The sequence below is a fragment of the Phyllobates terribilis genome, unplaced genomic scaffold, assembly GCF_046119375.1.
Source record: "Phyllobates terribilis strain yellow unplaced genomic scaffold, ASM4611937v1 Scaffold_1__5_contigs__length_1240528914, whole genome shotgun sequence".
Lineage (NCBI taxonomy): Eukaryota > Metazoa > Chordata > Amphibia > Anura > Dendrobatidae > Phyllobates > Phyllobates terribilis.
In genome coordinates, this window is record NW_027362761.1 from 1,144,003,561 (window position 1) to 1,144,010,928 (window position 7,368).

Genomic DNA, 7,368 nt, shown 5'->3' on the forward strand with positions numbered 1-7,368 from the left:
TTTCCCGCCATCGGACGCCATCTTCAGGACGCCGCGTGGGAAGAAGAGGGGCGTGGACGTCAAAACCGCGCGAGATCCGAAGCTCCGCCCCACGCTCCGACGCTGCGCAAGGTCCTGGAAGGGAGAGAGAGCGACGCTGACGTCATCAGGACGCGACGCCAGGTCCTCGTCCATAGCAGCAGCAGCGGAGCCGCGGCCTACAGAAGAGGATCGTCGGAAGGTAGGCCACGCTTAACTAGGGGGGAGGAAGATGTCGGACACAGAGGAGCCCACTACCACCAACGCAGCTGCAGCAGCGGTGATGCCCTTTTCCCTGCCTTACATCCCTGGAGCGGCCTGGCTGCCCAAGTACTCAGGGGAGCCCCATGCCCTAACTGACTTCAAGGAAAGACTGTATAGTTTGTTCCAAGTTTACCCCCTGACAGAGGAACAGAAGGTCAGCATATTGACAGGGCAGTTAACTGGCGCAGCCCAAAGGGAGGTAAAATCATGGCCCACTGAGGAGAAAGGGACTGTGAAGGGTATTCTGGCCCGGCTGCGAGGTACCTTTGACACACGTACCTCCGCTGAGATTAAAATGAGGTTCTATGGATGTAAGCAGCGGGCACAGGACAGCATCAGAGACTATGCCTTAAATTTACAGGAAGCCTTGAGGGCTATTCAACAAACTGACCCTGGCAGTGTGCAGGAAACCGATAAGCTGCTAACAGAACAATTCATAGAGGGTCTGCTGTCCAGCGCCCACAGGGCCCAACTGCGCCTCATGTTCTTCCAGAACCCCGACCTGACCTTTGCCCAATTTAAGGACAGGGCCATAAGGGTGCTCCGTGAATCTGCAACCAGTGGCGCTATAAACCCCCGGCGCCCTGCTATCACCTACCACCAGGAGGCGGCGCCCTCCTCTATGGACTCCGTGGAGGCTGATGCACAGGCCCTGAACCAAGCCCCGTCGAAAGGCCTGCACCACCAAGTCCAGGAGCTGACCAGGAGCGTCGCAGCGTTGACCAGGACCGTCCAGGCATTGCAAGTGGACCCGTCAAGACCCATCGAGCTGGCTTCAAGTCCGGAGGATGTCCCGTGGCGTCGACAGAGGAGGATCCCGTCGTTCTGAGGGAGGCCCACAGACCGCTACGCAGAGGATGGACAGCCCATTTGCCGTCGATGCAACCAGCCCGGACACATTTCCAGGTACTGTAATTTAAACGGGTCCAACCTGGGGCAGAGGGCCGACCCCCAGGCATAAGATCACCAGGCCCTTATAATTGGCGTGATAAGTACGTTGGGGGGCGCCCGGTTTTACCCGTGGTGCTGGACGGTATCCCCATGAGCGCCTTGCTGGATACTGGGTCACAAGTAACCACAATCCCTTATGTACTTTTTAAGCAGTATTGGACTGATGCTGATATCACACGGTATCCAGACAGTAACTTGAGCATCATCGCCAGTAATGGCTTACCCGTGCCGCAGATGGGGTTCAAAGAGATGACCATTAAAATTGGTAAAGTTGAACTGCCGGCACAGGGAGTGATTATTGTGGACATTGACCGTCATGAAAGTCACCCTAAAATAACTGTGGGTACTAACATAATTGAAAATTGTCTTTCAGAGGTAATTGTAATTCTACAACAGGTGGCGGTGAATGCTAGTTCCAGCCAAAAGAGGGTCCTCAACAAGGAGATAAAAGCCCTGATGAGACGGCAGCAGGTAGAACTGTCTGGTGGTGAGATCGGTAGCGTAAGACTCAGTGATCCATTCCCCATTTCCATGCCTCCCAAAAGTGAAATGATGATCTGGTGTCGGACTGCAATCGGGTTGAGAGGTAGAGACTACCAAGCCATGGTAGAACCCGTGTACTCAGACAGCAGGCCCACCATTTTGACAGCCCGGGGGGTGGTTGATGTCCGTCATGGGAGGGTGCCCGTCCGCATCCTCAACATTGGGGAGAGGGAAGTACACTTACCCAGGTACGCTACACTCGCCAAACTGTTTGTCGTCGAACACCAAGCTATCAGGGCCGTGGAACCCTTGCCTCCATCTCCTCAGGCGGAGGGTAATGGCTCCCAGAAACAAAAGGAGGACTGGTGCCAGAAACTCCACGTGGGTGCTGACTCCACTCCCCTGCACCAAAAACAAGGAGTCTACCGGGTGGTACAGGAGTACGAGAGAGTCTTTAGTAAGCACCCGCTAGACTTCGGCAGAGTAAAGGGGATAGAACACCACATCCCCACAGGGAGCCACCCACCAATAAAAGAAAGACACCGACCTGTACCCCCTGCACATTATCAGAACGCAAAGGGCATGCTAAGAGAAATGAAGGAAGCTGGGGTCATTAGAGATAGCTGTAGCCCCTGGGCAGCCCCCTTGGTCTGGTCAAAAAGAAAGACGGCACCATGAGAATGTGCGTGGACTATAGACAAATCAACCGTATCACCCACAAAGACGCATATCCGCTGCCTAGCATAGAGGAGTCTTTAGCCGCACTAAAATCTGCTAACTTCTTTTCTACTTTGGACCTTACTAGCGGGTACTGGCAGGTTCCTGTGGCAGAGGCTGACAAGGAGAAGACCGCCTTCACCACCCCGATGGGACTGAGCGAATTCAACTGCATGCCTTTCGGGCTCTGCAACGCACCAGGGACCTTCCAGCGGCTGATGGAATGCTGTCTAGGGCACCGAAACTTCGAGACGGTCCTCCTCTACCTGGACGACGTGATCGTCTATTCGAAGACCTACGAGGACCATCTCAAGCACCTGGCTGAGGTGTTCGAAGCCCTGGCAGGCTACGGCCTGAAGGTGAAACCATCGAAGTGTCACCTGCTGAAACCAAAGGTCCAGTACCTAGGGCACGTGGTAAGCGCGGAAGGAGTGGCCCCCGACCCTGACAAGGTCACGGCAATCAAGAGCTGGCCAAGCCCCTCGAACATCAAAGATTTGAGACAGTTTCTGGGGTTGGTAGGCTACTACCGAAGGTTCATCCCCGGGTTCACCAAGATGGCAGCTCCTATGCAGGACCTCCTGATCGGACAGTCTAAGTCCAGGAGCCAAAAGCCACCCTTCAAGTGGGATAAACCGGAAGAGGAGTCCTTCCGCCAGCTAAAGTTGGCCCTCACGGGGGATGAGATCCTGCCCTACCCTGATTACGGCCAGCCTTTCATTCTCCACACAGATGCCAGTAATGTGGGACTGGGAGCCGTACTGTCCCAAAAGCAACAGGGCAGAGAACGGGTGATCGCATACGCCAGCCGGAAGCTGAGACCCACCGAGAGGAACCCGGAGAATTACAGCTCCTTCAAGCTAGAATTCTTGGCGGTGGTGTGGGCCGTGACGGAACGCTTCAAGCATTACCTGGCCTCCGCAAAGTTCACCGTGTACACGGACAACAACCCGTTGACACACCTGAACAATGCAAGACTGGGTGCCCTGGAACAGCGGTGGATGGCCCGTCTCTCCAATTATGACTTCGTGATCAAGTACCGGGCAGGCAAAACCAACGCCAACGCGGACGCCCTATCAAGAATGCCTCACTTACCTGAAGGTGACGAAGACCCAGAAGAGCTGGAAGAGGTAGAACTCCCCGCGTTTCACCGGTATGGAGCCGTTCAACACTCTCACCGCGTGAAGGAGGAGGATCTAACAACTGTGATGATGAATCCCCTACCTCACCACAGCTGGGCCGAAACCCAAGATAGTGACCCTGCTGTCCGCCTGGTGAAAGATCTGCTGACCCGGGAAGACGCCCGCCTAGATCCAGATGCCCCAGAGGAAGCCAAGCAGCTATGGAAGGAGAAGAGCAAGCTGTTCCTCTACGAAGCCAAGTTGTGCAGAAGGATTGTCAACCACCGGACGCACGAGCTGACCTGGCAAGTCGTGGTCCCAAGGCGAGATGCAGCTATGGTCCTGGGAGCTTACCATGACAGAGCGGGACACTTCGGTTGGAAGAAACTGGAGTTCCTACTAAGAGGAAGGTTCTTTTGGGTCGGCATGAGAGGAGCAGTAGAAAAGTGGTGCAGAGACTGTGGCCCTTGTCACATGAGGAGGAAGGACCGCACCAGCCAGAAGACACCCTTGAGGCCCATCGTCACCACGCAGCCTCTTGAGCTGGTAGCTCTGGACCACGTCAAATTGGCTCCAAGCCGGTCCGGATACATCTACGCCCTGACAATCGTGGACCACTATTCCCGTTTTCTAGTGGTGGTCCCGGTAAAGGACTTGACAGCCCAAACAGCGGCCCGAGCCTTCCAGCAATACTTCTGCCGTCCACACGGGTATCCGGAACAGGTCCTGACAGACCAGGGTCCAGCGTTTGAAGCTGAAATCTTCCAGGAGTTCTGCAACCTCTATGGCTGTAAGAAGATTCGTACAACGCCTTACCACCCCCAAACCAACGGGATGTGTGAGAAGATGAACAATATAGTCATTGATCTCCTGAAGACGTTGCCCCTGGAGGAACGCAGCCTGTGGCCAGAAAAACTGCCGGACCTGGTAGACATGTACAACAATATCCCGGTGAACGCTACAAACTGCACCCCGGCTTACCTGATGCGAGCCAGACCGGGTAAGCTGCCCGTAGACCTGGAGATGGGAGTCCTAATACCTGAGGACACCTCCCCGGATGCGGACTGGGATACGGAAAGGCAACTGCAGTACAAGAAGGTACAGGAGAGTGTGGAGAAGAGCCTGGCCCAGGTGAGAGAGAAGCAAGAAAGACTCTTCAATCAACACGCCCCTGCTAGTCCCCTAGAACCTGGTGAGCAAGTTCTAAAGCGAAAAAGAAGGCTACATAAGTTGGACGACCAGTGGGAAAGGGAACCCTACACCGTACTGCAGTCTGACCACGACAACCCAAAGGTGTGCGTAATCACCAAGGACGGAGGAGAAACCACTAGTGTCGTCTCGAGAGACCACCTCAAAAGGTGCCCCGAGCAACTCCGTAGTGCAGAAGAGGATCAGAGTGACCTTGAACCCGCAGAGGACAAGGAAGAAATGATCAGCACCGTTCTTGGAGAGTTCCCTCAGTCCTGGACTCGCATAAATGATGCCATAGTGGTACCTGTCCTGCATTTCCTGCAACCGGCCCAGCAACAACCAACACCAGAGCCGGAAGGTGAAGAGGAGCAAGCGGTTCCAGAGGCAGAAGAGCCTGTTCCAGCAGCCCAGGAGAGTCAACCCTCTGCTGACAGTGAGCCTGCCATGCCTGCGGTAAGCCAAAGGACCCGCAGACAGCTGCCTGCCCTACCTGTACACCCAGCTGGTAGCTGTACCCCTAACGCTAGTGGGGAAAGCCAGGTTGGTCCACCACCAGACAGTGGGTTAAGGAGGTCAACCAGGAGCACAAAGGGACAGATACCCGCTCGCTGGAGAATATAGGATGCACTAAATTGTAAATAACCCTGTTGCCAAATGTTGAAATGTTTGCCAAAGTTACCTGCATGTTTATTGATAGTGTGTTTCAGTTTCTTGCAGTAACCGTAAGGACTCACAGGTTATGGACTTTTTATAACCGGGACCTTGTATGGACTGCATTCTGAGCCTAACCCAGGAATGAACTAAGACTGTGAAGGACTTCGGGTAGGACAGACCCCCACCTGGTTAAGGTTCCCGTTGTGTTGGTGATATGGACACCTGGTCACAGACCACACTGTGACCTAAAGAACTCAATTTGTGCGTCGTCTGTCTATTAATGTGTTATTGTTGTGCATATTGTCTTTGTTTATTGTTTAGTCCCGGAGTACAAAATTTCACTAGGGGGGAATGTGTCACCCAGGCCTGGATGTCACAAGTGTAATTAAAGCTGTGTCTGAGAGCAAGGGGGAGGTTCTCTGGCCAGGGGAACATTAGCATGCAATGCCTCCTGTCTCAGGCCAGTAGGGGGAGCAGGCTGCCCCTATAAAAGCTGGTACTGGGGACAGGGTTAGAGAGAACTGGATTGCCTGTCTCAGCTTTGAGACGTGTCCCAGAGTGGAGCAGGGACAGAAAGTTGATTGCACCTAAGAGGAAGTGTGGCAGTAGGAGAGAGCCACAAGCCAGAGACAAGAGACGAAGCAAGCCTGTCTTGGCAGAGAAAGACTTAGCTTTACCAGACTTTGGTGTCTGAGGCTGGAAGGATTCTACATCCCCCAGCAGAGAACCAGCCCGCAAGGGACTGTACATTCCTTGGCCTAAGAAGCCTGGAGGCCCTGCCACAACCGAAGGGACCAGTAAAGTCGTACAAGGCTGGGAGCAGAAAGGAACCCACGTCGCAGGCCATACAGGCGAGAAAGCACGGAAAGCTCGGAAACGTGGGCTGTTATCCTATCAGGAGGAGATAGTCAGAAGGAGCGCAGAAAGCACGGTAGGCCTACACCCTCACCCTGACCAGGGCCAATTTCCCCGTTGCTCTCAGACATCCAGGTCCCCTCCTAGCTGGGACTGTTTGTGGGTCAGTTTACCTGTTTAGTAAAGACCCTGGACTGCAACCTGTTGTCTGTGTGCTCCTTGCTCCTCCAGCACTACCATCACTCCCACCATCCACTATACTGCCCTGGGGCCGCACTCTTCCCGTGGGGAGTCACACCACCATAGCTGCACACCTCATCAGCCCCAGCGGTCTGCATGCAGCGGCGGTTCCTAATAACCGCAATCCACGTGTGGCGTAGTCGGACATTATCAGCAGAACGTAGCAGACTACTGTGGCACCCTGAGGATTCGGCTGCTACAGGGGTATTGCACCTCAACCCAGAGGTGTGATATTCCACTCCCGGGTAAGGATGGAGAGTGGAACTGAGCTCGGTAGGCTGCATGCACTACACACATCCCATTTCCGAGGAACAGGCCGACGGTACTCCCACTTGGAAATGTGCAGGTACGACCGAGTCTGTTCCTGGCTGGAGTGGGAGGGGGGGTGGAACATCCCATGTAGTGTAGGGGCAGATAGGGGGAGCAGCCTGGGTAAAGTTAGGAGCTCATTGGGTGCTGGTCACCTGAGCTCACACATAGAGGGTGTATATAAGGTGGGCACCAACTAGAATCAGGGTCAGACGCAGAGAGTCAGTTGCAGAGAGGATCAGCTGCAGAAAACAAGTTAGGAGAGGAGAGAAGAAAGACCAAGACCCAGAGTGAGAGAAGAGAAAAGAGAAAGACCCAGAGCACAGAAGAGAAGGGACCCAAGAACCCAAATCAGAGCACCGGGTGAGGAGTCAGCATCAGGGTACCGGAACCCAAGCTGGTGGGGGTAAAAACAATCCCCAGCCAGAGACCGGAGACCGTGGGCAGTGTCTGTCACGGTCACCCACCACATTCACCCCGAAGGCACACCACATGAAGGGTCAGGGAACCCAGGGCCAAGGGTGTCCCAACAGAAGGCCCGAGGGAGCTGGACCTAGGTGGATCA